This window comes from Oncorhynchus tshawytscha, linkage group LG11 (genome assembly GCF_018296145.1).
Source record: "Oncorhynchus tshawytscha isolate Ot180627B linkage group LG11, Otsh_v2.0, whole genome shotgun sequence".
Classification (NCBI taxonomy): Eukaryota; Metazoa; Chordata; class Actinopteri; order Salmoniformes; family Salmonidae; genus Oncorhynchus; species Oncorhynchus tshawytscha.
Genome location: NC_056439.1, coordinates 6,706,062 through 6,720,213, shown reverse-complemented (window position 1 = coordinate 6,720,213; position 14,152 = coordinate 6,706,062). Strand labels below are relative to the sequence as shown.

Sequence of the window (14,152 nt, the reverse complement as noted above, 5' to 3'; positions counted from 1 at the left end):
TCCCCATCCAACCTGACAGAGCTTGAGAGGATCTGCAGAAAAGAATGGGAGAAACTTCCCAAATACATGTGTGCCATGCTTGTAGTGTCATACCCAGGAAGACTCAAGGCTGTAATTGCTGCTAAAGGTGCATCAAAAAAGTACTGAGTAAAGGGTCTGAACACTTATGTAAATGTGATATTTCAGTTTTGTTTTTGTAATAAATTAGCAAACATTTCTAAACCTGTTTTTGCTTTCATATTGTGGGGTATTGAGTGTAGATTGAATTTTTGAATAAGGCTGTAACATAATTTTTTTTGAAAAAAGTCAAGGGGTCTGAAGACTTTCCAAAGGGACTGTAAAGCCTAAAGTTTGTTGAATATTGTGTTTGTACTGTAAGCTCTACAATGTTCACGAATGCCTGTTTCATTACTTCCATTCAACTAGTTTCAACATTTTTTAATAAGAAAATTAAGGCAATTTATCAAGTACATGCAGAATTTTAGTTCAGACATGTTTGTGTGGTTTTCATATGGTGTATTTAAACTAACTTTGTTTGAAAAATCCCATTTTGTGTTTATTAAACATTCTAAGACTTACACCCAACAATGCTTTATAACCATTATATACTTACTAAATATACCTACACTAACAAACACCTACAGTACACATCAAAATATTTTAGTCAGGTTTGTCTGATGACTTGACTTATCATAGCTGACTTATTTTGACCCACAACATCATATTTACAGTGCCTTCAAAAAGTATTCACACCCCTTGAATTTTTCCACATTTTGTTGTGTTACAGCCTGAATTTAAAATGGATTAAATAGAGATGTATTGTCACTAGCTTACACACAATACCCCATGATGTCAAAGTGGAATTATGGTTTTTCAAAATGAAAAGATGAAATGTCTTGAGTAAGTTAGTTTTCAACCCCTTTGTTATGCCAAGCCAAAATAAGTTCAGGAGTTAACATTTGCTTAACAAGTCATATAAGTTGCATGGACTTAATGCAATAATAGTGTTTAACATGATTTTTGAATTACTACCTCAACTTTGTACCGAACACATCTGTCATGTCCCTCAGTCGAGCAGTGAATTTCAAACACAGGTTAAACCACAAAGACCAGGGATGTTTTCCAATGCCTCTGAAAGAAGGGCACCTATTGGTAGCTGGGTTAAATATAAAAAGCAGACATTGAATATCCCTTTCAGCATGGTGAAGTTATTAATTACACTTTAGGTGTATACAATACACCCAGTCACTACAAAGATACAAGAAGGAAACCACTCAGGGATTTCACCATGAGGCCAATGGTGACTTTAAAACAGTTGTAGAGTTTCATGGCTGTGATAGGAGAAAACTGAGGATGCGTCAACAACATTGTAGTTACTCCACAATACTAACCTAATTAACAGAGTGAAAAGGAGGAAGCTTGTACAGAATAAAAAATATCCTGAAACATGCACCCTGTTTGCAACAAGGCACTAAAGTAATACTGCAACAATTGTGGCAAAGCAATGTCCTTAATACGAAGTGTTATGTTTGGAGCAAATACAACACATTACTGAGTACCACTCTCCATATTTTCAAGCAAGCATTATGTTATGGGTATGTTTGTAATCGGTAAGGACTGGGGAGTTTTTCAGGATAAAACAAACAGAATGGAGCTAAGCACAGGCAAAATCCTAGAGGAAAACCTGGTTCAGTCTGCTTTTTATTTTAATTTTATTTTATTTTACCTTTATTTAACCAGGTAGGCAAGTTGAGAACAAGTTCTCATTTACAATTGCGACCTGGCCAAGATAAAGCAAAGCAGTTCGACAGATACAACGACACAGAGTTACACATGGAGTAAAACAAACATACAGTCAATAATACAGTATAAACAAGTCTATATACAATGTGAGCAAATGAGGTGAGAAGGGAGGTAAAGGCAAAAAAGGCCATGGTGGCAAAGTAAATACAATATAGCAAGTAAAACACTGGAATGGTAGTTTTGCAATGGAAGAATGTGCAAAGTAGAAATAAAAATAATGGGGTGCAAAGGAGCAAAATAAATAAATAAATAAAAATTAAATACAGTTGGGAAAGAGGTAGTTGTTTGGGCTAAATTATAGGTGGGCTATGTACAGGTGCAGTAATCTGTGAGCTGCTCTGACAGTTGGTGCTTAAAGCTAGTGAGGGAGATAAGTGTTTCCAGTTTCAGAGATTTTTGTAGTTCGTTCCAGTCATTGGCAGCAGAGAACTGGAAGGAGAGGCGGCCAAAGAAAGAATTGGTTTTGGGGGTGACTAGAGAGATATACCTGCTGGAGCGTGTGCTACAGGTGGGAGATGCCAGACACTTGCCAGACACTTCTACCAGACACTTGGATATGACTTGACCTTTCAGCAGGACAATAACCTAAAACACAAGGCCAAATCTACACTGGAGTTTCTTACCAAGAAGACAGTGAATGGCTGAGATATTTATCTATTTAATTTTCAAATGTGCAAACATTCAAATAAACAAACAAATAAACAAAGATTGCTCTTTTTCAATGGGAAAGAATGATTGTTTTCCTCAATTTGTGGGGGTGTGGTCGACTGGAATTCTTTCTTATGACATGAATACCGACACAGAGTATACAGTTGACATGTAACCAGGTTAAAAATCCCGATCCTACGGTTCGCAATGCTCCCACGTAGGGAATTAGAGCATGCGAGAAGAGCCCTGTGATTTGAGGGTAGGCCTGCAACAGTTGTAGTTTAGGTCCAGTTGCAGAGTCAAAGAGAGTCATAGCTATGGTCACACAGTTGTTGTAGAAGACCGGAAGCAGGGAACTATGTCGCCCTATAACTACTGCAGCCCTCATCCTCCACATACAACACCCGTTCTGCCAGTCACATTTTGTTAAAGGTCCCCAAAGCACACACATCCCTGAGTCGCTCCTCTTTTCAATTCGCTGCAGCTAGCGACTGGAATGAGCTGCAAAAAACACTCAAACTGGATCTCTTCATTCAAAGACAATCATGGACACTCTTACTGACAGTTGTGGCTGCTTCCTGTGATGTATTGTCTTTACCTTCTAACCCTTTGTGCTGTTGTCTGTGCGCAATAATGTTTGTACCATGTTTTGTGTTGCTACCATGTTGTGCTGCTACCATGTTGTTGTCATGTTGTGCTGCTACCATGCTGTGTTTTCATGTGTTGCTGTCATGCTATGTTGTTGTCTCTCTTGTCGTGATGTATGTTTTGTCCTATATTTTTAATTTTTAATCCCAGCCCTGTCCCCACAGGAGGCCTTTTGCCTTTTGATAGGCCGTCATTGTAAATAAGAATTTGTTCTTAACTGACTTGCCTAGTTAAATAAAGGTTAAATAATAAATAAATAAATAAATAATATTAACACGGGGGTGTTTATTTAATAAGGAGTATTTGAGGATTTGGCTATTCTGACAAATCTATGGATAGCATAATTGCGTCTTTCAAACAGGAAGAAATGGGCTCAAACAAACCCTTCTTGTAGTTAGTTGAAGTCGAATTCAAATGAAGACAATTGTTGAAATGAATAACTTTCAACACCATTCGTTGTCCCCCTCTTTCTCATTATTCCGCAGCCGTTCCAAAGCTATCTGCCCGCGTGCCTTTTTAGTTGATTTTCTCCTGGTTAATACATTTAAAAGTGTCTGTCTCATGACATTGTAATAGGCTACAGAAAAACCAAATAGACGACTACTCTTTCAACCGTAGGCTACATAGTTTATGTTAAATTAATTTGTTGGAGCGCCACAGCGCTGCGTCTCTCCAACATCACCCTTGAGAGGCGCGCTGGGCACGAACAAGCTAAATAATATTTTGCACCCCTGCCTTTGGCAAAGTGGGCACTGCTTATCATGGGTGCGGCATCAGCGCTCACCTAAATAGGCCGCATGCCACTGGTTGAGAGGTTATCATTGTTTTGAGGCAGAGTAATGTGTTAATTTTGTGTATAGAGTCAAATACTTTCTCTGGCACAGATCAGAGTCAAATGCTTTGTATAGAACAAGCTTCACGTCAGGATAGACAACCGAAATGAATAATTCATGTATGTGTGTGTTATATTAAACATAGAAGAGGGAGTGAAATGTTGGCAAGCAATAAACATTTCAGAACAACTATGGCTGAATTATTATCCTTACACTTTCAAAAATACTAGTCGAATAAGACATGGGAGAGACTACGAATTTTGGCAAAGAGATTTATTTATAGACTAATACAAATCAGTAGCGGATTTAGGTGCTGGCGACATGGGCAGCCGCCCAGGGTGCGGGCGGGAGCTGAAGGGGGGTTTCGCCCAGGGCGCCATACAAGCTAGAACCGCCACATACATTTGGAACAAATAGCCAAACCGAAAACTGCAGAAAAAAATGCTTAGTCATAAAGATTTATCATTTTACTTTTAATATGCATTACCTTTTATTGTGGCATAAACACAACCAGTAATGACTCATGATGTTTTCATCTGATTGATAATCAATCAATCACTTCAAAGGTCTCCTTTATTAGGCTAGCAGCACACGTTCATCCATTGCAACATATTTCCCCGCATTAAACAGTGGCGAATTAAAAGAGATATTTGTTAAACAAAACACCAAAAAGTATAATGACATTTGAGATTGTCATTAGGTCAATATGTATGCCTCCACTGCTGTCAGCACACGTCTAGGTTTCGGCCACTCATCTCTGCAAAATGGCAAAATTTCCTCTGATAATGGTGTGATACCCTACAGTTTTCTTGACATTTTGTTTTCATTATTGTGATAGGCTCATGTTTTACCGGGACGGCGTACCCCCACTAGTTATTTTACTTTGAGCCTGTACTGGACCATACAGCCTTACATTCATTCCTGCTTCAGGCTATTTATTTGGTGTTGAAGAATGGACAATTGTGGGGAACCGGTCTCCAAGTAGGCTACACGTAACGTTAGCTATCTGTGTGGAAAAAATGTCATCACAGGTAAGACATTTAACTTTTTTTTTGTATAGTCCGTTTGTAACTCCACACACTACTTGTTGCTTTAGTTTATAGTGTGTTGTTGGTCTTGGCTAGTTTAATGTTAATGTTCTGGTTGGTAATTAGCTAGCACTTGCGTGGCTAACGTTAGCGCCTTCATGAAAATGGGCATGAGTGAAGAACAATATTACGTTTGTCAAAATAGTGAGAGTGCTTGGGAGCTGACAATGTTTCTTAAATGTAGTTTTGTAATGGACTTAAACAAGCACACAACAACAAAATTGCGGTTGAAAAATGTTTTTGCTGCTAGACAATTAGTTAACCACAGGTTGTTTTCACCACAGGTACCCACAACGTTCTATTTAATACCGACTGGCACTATTCCCCGTATGTAGCCCCGCCCACTTGACCCAGTTCTATTCGAATGCGATTGTGTTTGTGTTTCCGTTTTACAACTTCCGTTAACGCCAGCGAATTACCTCAGACCGCTGGCTAATAATAAAAAAACGCGCATCATTAACACATCTTAACAAATAAACAAAAGCAAAACATGGCTCCCACTTGGGAACACACACAAATGGCTTCACCAGGAGGAGGGAAAACGAATGCTATTTTAAGGCCGATGTTCAGCCCAGCCAATCAAGCAGCTCTTACCACGCTGCTTGGGCACTTTTATTCAACATCGGATCAGTAGAGACTGCTGGATGCGCTTGCCTTGGAAAGTCATGCAGCCTCAATTCTTTGGAAGGTCGGGCTAATAAGCAAAGTCACTTGCATTTCTATTTCTAACTTTACTTAACATAGCATACAAGTAGTCTCCATGTGTTGTGGTGAGAGTTACTATAATCCATAGACAAATTTATGATTGAGTTCTCAGATGATATCTATGATCAATCTCCGCATTACTTGGTCTTTTAATTTATGTTTATAGCCTATTTACTTCGTTCCTTTTCATAGATGAAAGTGCTCAATACTGCCTTATCTAGACACAGATACAATAGTCAGCCTTAACATAGCAATTAGAACAAACGTTTTGTTGGATGAAAGCTGAATTGAGAATGTCCTTATTTATTGGTTATGTTAATAACATGTATTTGTGGATCAACATAACTGCTGTTTTTATGTGGGGAATCTGTAAGTATCCTGTCAAATCTCATGTTGGTGAAGCAAGGTAGGTGAAGCATGGAGTAGGGTATAAAATGTATTTAAACATATCAGCTTCACATGTATTTCTTTAGTGTTATTAGCGTCTTTAGTGTTATTGTTTTTTTTTCTGGGTGAATAAGGTTTGTAAAAAAATATCCTTGTGGTTGGGGGGGTAATGCCTAAAGTATGGTCAGTATAAGTGGTCTCATCTCATTGGGAACAATAGCAAGGTAAGTTTATGATGAAACTTGCATGTGTTTTTGATTAAGTTGATCACATAGTCCTCAGTCACACAATTGTTAATAATGTGATTTTTTTTGCAACAAACATTCTATCACAGGTGCAGTGTCCAGTGGGCTAACTGGCATAGTCTGCACAGATTAGCAGTGACAATGGAATGCAGGGACTCGGAGGAACCTTGAGCCAAAGCGGTTAAACAGCATTGACTATACACACCATAAAGCCAGTGACCAATATGCAGAAAAGTGTCCAGAATGTCATCCCCTGCCTCCCACTCCTGCATTCCACTCACAGGAGGAATTGAATAGGAGCTTGAGACACCTGAATCTGCCTGTGGGGAGTCTGCTCTATAAGTGTGTTAATGCTGAACCAACAATCATATCACAGCCAGTAGCATCCTAGGTAAAATTGGACTGAAAGGACTATTTATTTGTGGCTGTACCATTTTAATGTATTTGAAGATAATGAGCTGATGGCCTCTCAGTGGCTGGAAGACTGTGGATACTCTGTGGCCCACAGAGGCACTGTTGTCAGTGTTGAAGAGTCATGGCTATCAGCAAGCCCTGACGGAGTGCTGAACACCAAGGAGCTGTTTGAGATCAAGTGTCCTGTCATGGGAAAGGGCGGTTTTCTCTGGATGTTGTCTTCAATGGGAAAGCCTGTAATGTGAAGGTGGTGGAGGGCACACCCCAACTGCAACCACATGGGCCACGTGGCTAATACATGCAGATGCAAATTGGTCTGTTTAGCACAGGACTGTGAAAAAGTAAGGTGTTCATCTGGACTCCGTCCCAGCAAGTTGACATCCCTGTTCCCTATGATGCAGAGGCTGTCCAGGGGTTGAAGGCATTCTACTCAACACACATCCTGCCATTTATTGTTGAGGAGCATCAGGAAGGCAAAATATAGTGACAAATATATGCAGCTCTGTAGACGTATGTAGTCAGATGTCTCTCCTGTTTTCAGTTACCATTAACAAATTGTTTTTCAATTAAAAAGCCTGACTTAATGCATCAACAGTCTCAGTGTTGTGGAAATTGTTTTTGCCTTTGTTTTTAATATTAATGAGTATGTAAAACTAATAATTAAGTCGAGTTGTTATAGAATGAATTTACATTTATTTAACATAACTTTTGAGAACTTTCATTCAGCGTCTTCATGATCGATATCACCACGCAGGTTACACAATGCAGCACAGATTCAAAGTACTTTGTCCATTTTAGATGAGAGGTTGATTGGCACTGTCTGTGAGATGATTCTAAACCGTTTGAGCCTTTGAATTACGCGTTCCACATCAACCCGCACGTTAGCTATCCGTCGTGTACATGTGGTCTCCTCTTCTGACAGCTGTGCGCCTCTTTTTGTGAAGGCTGGAATTGTTCATTTGACCTTCCTCTTATGTAGCAGATCACGGTTTGTGAAGCCCTGGTTCAGAAATCAGTATGGCTTGTTAAACAAGTTCATGGACAAAACCGTACAATAAAACCCCATACTGCATGAACGCTCCTAATAATATTTAATAATCATAATAATTAAGTATATATAAAATTAGATTTTTGGTTGAGTTGTGGAGGAAATAAATTGTGCTATTATGACTGTGCTTAGATGCAAGAGGGAGACACAATGAGAGCAGGCAAACTGCTCAAGCGTTTGGCTTAACTGTCACTGATGACTGTCTGACCAACCCTTCTTCATGAATGCATCTAAGCTCTAGTCGGCTGGCCCTCGCTACATATTCGTCGCCAGACCCACTGGCTCTAGGTCATCTACAAGTCCATGCTAGGTAAAGCTCCGCCTTATCTCAGTTCACTGGTCACGATGGCAACACCCACCCGTAGCACGCGCTCCAGCAGGTGTATCTCACTGATCATCCCTAAAGCACCTCATTTGGCACCTCATTTGGCCGCCTTTCGTTCCAGTTCTCTGCTGCCTGTGACTGGAACGAATTGCAAAAATCGCTGAAGTTGGAGACTTTTATCTCCCTCACCAACTTTAAACATCTGCTATCTGAGCAGCTAACCGATCGCTGCAGCTGTACATAGTCTATCGGTAAATAGCCCACCCAATTTACCTACCTCATCCCCATACTGTTTATATTTATTTACTTTTCTGCTCTTTTGCACACCAGTATCTCTACCTGTACATGACCATCTGATCATTTATCACTCCAGTGTTAATCTGCAAAATTGTAATTATTCATCTACCTCCTCGTGCCCTTTGCACACAAGTATATAGACTCCTTTTTTTCTTATTTTTCTACTGTGTTATTGACTTGTTAATTGTTTACTCCATATGTAACTCTGTGTTGTTGTCTGTTCACACTGCTATGCTTTATCTTGGCCAGGTCGCAGTTGTAAATGAGAACTTGTTCTCAACTAGCCTACCTGGTTAAATAAAGGTGAAAAAACAATGGAGGATAGTAGCCAAGCCATTTGTCTGGGTAAGGATGCTCCACTTTAGGCTTCTTGTCAAAGAAGTGGTAGGAGCACACGAAAAGACGTTTTGGAAGTTTCTTTAGGTTCAACGCTTTGAGCCAGAGCCGCAAAGGTGGATGCGGGTCCTATGGGGCTCCACAGGTACATACAGATCGACGTCGTAGAGATGGTGTTCAAAACATTCTTGTTGTAAAAACGACCTCTTCATCCAATTATTGTAATAGCCTCGTACTGAACACATCATGCTTGTCATGTTGATCGATATTAGGATTTTGTGCGGTTCTGTCATTGTAAAACTATCAAGCTCTCAACTAAAGGTACCTCTTTTGCAGCTTTCACCTCCCGCCTCTAGCACGCGCTAGCGTTTCGCGAATGTTGCCGGAAATAGAAACACGATTGCAACTGATAACTCGCCAGGATCACTGTGACGTTTCAGAATAAGGCGACACTATACCAGAGAAGAAGAAGTGAACAGTGACCATGAACAATTTCCACGTTAGCGGTTTTATTGTTGTTATTTATACGTTTATTAACATCATGGAACTCAAAATATAACGAATTTAACTGTACAGCATCACATACGTACCCCATGTAGTGTTTAATTTGCGTTGAAGACGAATTGATTGATAGATGTTATCTATGTAACGTTAGCTAACAATGGCTAACTGTATGGTTTTTCACACTCAAATAGCCTCCATCATGGAGGTGCTGGCGAATGCAGCCGTGGCAGAGGTCTGTAAACTCGTAGATGATGACTATGCAGTGTTTCGTTTGGAAATAACTCAAAGCCAGAAAGAAAACAGGGCATTACGGAGGAAACTACAGCTACTGGAACTGAAGGTGGCACGGGAGCGTGTCGTTGCCAGTCCCAGTAGTGTCAAGATCCTTGACCGACACAGAAGAATGGCAAGAGGTACATTTTGGCGGAGGCTGCGCAGCACCGTTAATATATAGTTTAGTGACTCGCCCCAATCCGCTCTGTGTTCGGATGTATTACACATAATTAGGTATTGGTCAGTTGTTGGATAGTGTGCAATAATTCCCCTGATTAGTAAGCTATCTTGCGCAAAGACACTCATATTCTAACCAGATTCTTGATTTACTGCATATTCTATTTACACAATGAAAACAGTGTTATGCATGGAATATAATACATCAATCAGTAAATATTATATCAAGAAGTTATGAGAATTGCTACTTTACATCCTTGTCAATTGTAGACAGTGTCAATAGTGTACAATATACCATTGACAGCACCTAAACCACCTCTTTTCCCCAATCATTCTCTCAGGTGAAATACATCTCTCTGGAGGCCACAAGAGCTTTGTGAATCCAGCGGGACACAATACATGCAGAGATGACCAACTAATCACTGTTGATGAGGGGAGTGGAACCTCACCACAGAACATTATCGTGATAGAGGTTAGTGGAATTGTGTTCCATTAAATTACAGTGCATCATGTGACCAGTTCACTTCAGAAAGGTTCCCCTCAGCTTTTCACTTGCTTACATGTACATCCTCTTTTATCTGCCATAAGGGAGCTTGTGAGACTTCCCTACGACATTGTTATCTGTTAATAACCTCCACTCTTCTTGTGTCAGTCTACAGAGGCTGCAGGTCCTGGGGTCAAGCAGGAGAGGTCTGAAGGAAAGCAGGACCCACGGCATAGCAGAGACATCCAGAATGGAACGGCTGGAGAGCCCCCTGTAGCCACAAAGGACCCCACCACTGCGCGGCCCAGGACCAGACACAGCATCACGGAGGTCAGTGGAACGCCGATCGCCGTCCTCAAGTCTGAGACAGACACCGAGACTTTAACTGTAACACAAATGCAATTACACAGAGGATCTGAATACAGATCATCAGGCCCAGAGATACTGGGCCTGGGGAGACTGGGCTGTCCTCCTGGCTCAGAGTATTTACCAGTATTTCACCAGAACCAGAGGACTGATCATTCCCGTGGTAATGTTGATGGTGACTCATTAGACACTGGCGGGGATGAACCGTCTTGTTCTTATGCTACAGAAATGGACCCTGGTAACATATCCTTGGGTTTAGAGACACGGACTGATCTGTCTAGAGGGGACTGGAACCAGTACAGTAGTAGTGTATACTCTGAAGGGTGCCTAGATGAGAAAGGCGAGGTTCTGGGCGTAGATGAAGTGACTGTGAAAGTGGAGGGCGACGTTCCTCCCACATGGAATGCAGATAGTCACCTAGGAGATGGACTCACACAGGGCAGAGATTTCTTAGATTACAGGGAAAGCTTAGAGACAAATCCAAATGTCGCTACCCACTCCCCTTTACACACGTTCAGGAATCGCGACCCAGTGTCCAGATCAATGGGGCCTACTGATCCACACCGCCTCGTCCTTTTCGATAAGGGATTGAACTCAAACGACAGGGCTAGAGCCCAGGCTCGGCGTGGAGGAGCAACATCAGGCAAAAGTAAAGAGAAACGGTTCCTCTGCATTTTCTGTAACAAAGGCTTCAGCTGCCCCCAGAAGGTGGAGATCCACCAGAGGGTCCACACAGGGGTGAAACCCTTCAGCTGTACCCAGTGTCCCATGGCCTTCGCTCAGGCTGGTGACCTGAAGAGGCACCAGAGGGTCCATACGGGGGAGAAACCCTTCAGCTGTACCCAGTGTCCCATGGCCTTTGCCCAGGCTGGTCACCTGAAGAGACACCAGAGGGTCCACACAGGGTAGAAATAATACAGCTGACCCCATTGTCAGAAGAGATTCTTGCAACAGCTGAAGATGCATCCGGAAGGTCCACATGGTAGAGAGGCTGTTTGCCTGTACGCACTGCGGGAAGAGGTTCTCAGAGAGGAGATACCAGAAGAAAAAACATTCCACTCGGTAGCTTCTGACGGTTAGATCAAACCCTGCATTAAAGACAAAGATGAATTGTCATTGTTGTCGGCACGAAAAAGATCCACAGACTCATTTGCAATTACAAGAGTTACCGATTTCAGTGTAGAATATTGCATCCAACGTTGTGTGATATATATATATATATATACACTGCTCAAAAAAATAAAGGGAACACGAAAATAACACATCCTAGATCTGAATGAATGAAATATTCTTATTAAATACTTTTTCTTTACATAGATGAATGTGCTGACAACAAAATGACACAAATTATCAATGAAAATCAAATGTATCAACCGATGGAGGTCTGGATTTGGAGTCACACTCAAAATTAAAGTGGAAAACCACACTACAGGCTGATCCAACTTTGATGTAATGTCCTTAAAACAAGTCAAAATGAGGCTCAGTAGGGTGTGTGGCCTCCATGTGCCTGTATGACCTCCCTACAATGCCTGGGTTTGCTCCTGATGAGGTGGTGGATGGTCTCCTGAGGGATCTCCTCCCAGACCTGGACTAAAGTCTGTGCTGCAACGTGGCGTTGGTGAATGGAGCGAGACATGATGTCTCAGATGTGCTCAACTGGATTCAGGTCTGGGGAACGGGCGGTCCATAGCATCAATGCCTTCCTCTTGCAGGAACTGCTGACACACTCCAGCCACATGAGGTCTAGCATTGTCTTGCATTAGGAGGAACCCAGGGCCAACCGCACCAGCATATGGTCTCACAAGGGGTCTGAGGATCTCATCTCGGTACCTAATGGAAGTCGGGCTACCTCTGGTGAGCACATGGAGGGCTGTGCGGCCCCCCAAAGAAATGCCACCCCACACCATGACTGACCCACCGCCAAACCGGTCATGCTGGAGGATGTTGCAGGCAGCAGAACATTCTCCACAGCGTCTCCAGACTCTGTCACGTCTGTCACATGTGCTCAGTGTGAACCTGCTTTCATCTGTGAAGAGCACAGAGCGCCAGTGGCGGATTTGCCAATCTTGGTGTTCTCTGGCAAATGCCAAACGTCCTGCACGGTGTTGGGCTGTAAGCACAACCCCCACCTGTGGACGTCGGGCCCTCATACCACCCTCATGGAGTCTGTTTCTGACCTTTTGAGCAGACACATGCACATTTGTGGCCTGCTGTAGGTCATTTTGCAGGGCTCTGGCAGTGCTCCTCCTTGCACAAAGGCGGAGGTAGCGGTCCTGCTGCTGGGTTGTTGCCCTCCTACGGCCTCCTCCACATCTCCTGATGTACTGGCCTGTCTCCTGGTAGAGCCTCCATGCTCTGGACACTACGCTGACAGACACAGCAAACCTTCTTGCCACAGATCGCATTGATGTGCCATCCTGGATGAGCTGCACTACATGAGCCACTTGTGTGGGTTGTAGACTCCGTCTCATGCTACCACTAGAGTGAAATCACCGCCAGCATTCAAAAGTGACCAAAACATCAGCCAGGAAGCATAGGAACTGAGAAGTGGTCTGTGGTCACCACCTGCAGAACCACCTGTGTCTTGCTAATTACCTATATTTTCCACCTGTTGTCTATTCCATTTGCACAACAGCATGTGGAATTTATTGTCAATCAGTGTTGCTTCCTAAGTGGACAGTTTCATTTCATAGAAGTGTGATTGACTTGGAGTTACATTGTGTTGTTTAAGTGTTCCTTTTATTTTTTTGAGCAGTGTATAAGGCATGTACAGTTGAAGTCGGAAGTTTACATAGACCTTAGCCAAATACATTTAAACTCAGTTTTTCACAATTCCTGACATTTAATATTGGTAAAAATTCCCTGTTTTAGGTCAGTTAGGATCACCACTTTATTTTAAGAATGGGAAATGTCAGAATAATAGTTGAGTGATTTATTTCTTCTCATTCCCAGTGGGTCAGAAGTTTTACATACACTCAATTAGTATTTGGTAGCATTGCATTTAAATTGTTTAACTTGGGTCAAACATTTCAGGTAGCCTTCCACAAGCTTCCCACAATAAGTTGGGTGAATTTTGGCACATTCCTCCTGACAGAGCTGGTGTAACTGAGTCAGGTTTGTAGGCCTTCTTGCTCACATACACTTTTTCAGTTCTGCCCATAAATGTTCTATAGGATTGAGGTCAGGGCTTTGTGATGGCCACTCCAATACCTTGACTTTGATGTCCTTAAACCATTTTACCACAACTTTGGAAGTATGCTTTGGGTCACTGTCCATTTGGAAGACCCATTTGCGACCAAGCTTTAACTTCCTGACTGATGTCTTGAGATGTTGCTTCAATATATCCACATAATTTTACTTCCTCATGATGCCATCTATTTTGTGAAGTGCACCAGTCCCTCCTGCAGCAAAACACCCCCACAACATGATGCTGCCACCTCTGTGCTTCACGGTTGGGATGGTTTTCTTCGGCTTGCTAGCCTCCCCCTTTTTCCTCCAAACATAACGATGGTCGTTATGGCCAAAGAGTTCTATTTCTGTTTCATCAGACCAGGGGACATTTCTCCAAAAA

The 14,152-nt window shown here is 42.0% G+C and overlaps 1 protein-coding gene and 1 pseudogene across 5 annotated transcripts in view; both read left to right on the top strand.

Moving 5' to 3' along the window:
• Positions 1–14,152, top strand: part of LOC112262262 (zinc finger protein 554-like) — a 141,488-nt gene that overhangs the window by 83,487 nt on the left and 43,849 nt on the right. The gene's annotated exons all lie outside the window — the stretch shown is intronic.
• LOC121847777 overlaps positions 1–14,152 on the top strand; it is a 30,458-nt pseudogene that overhangs the window by 4,569 nt on the left and 11,737 nt on the right.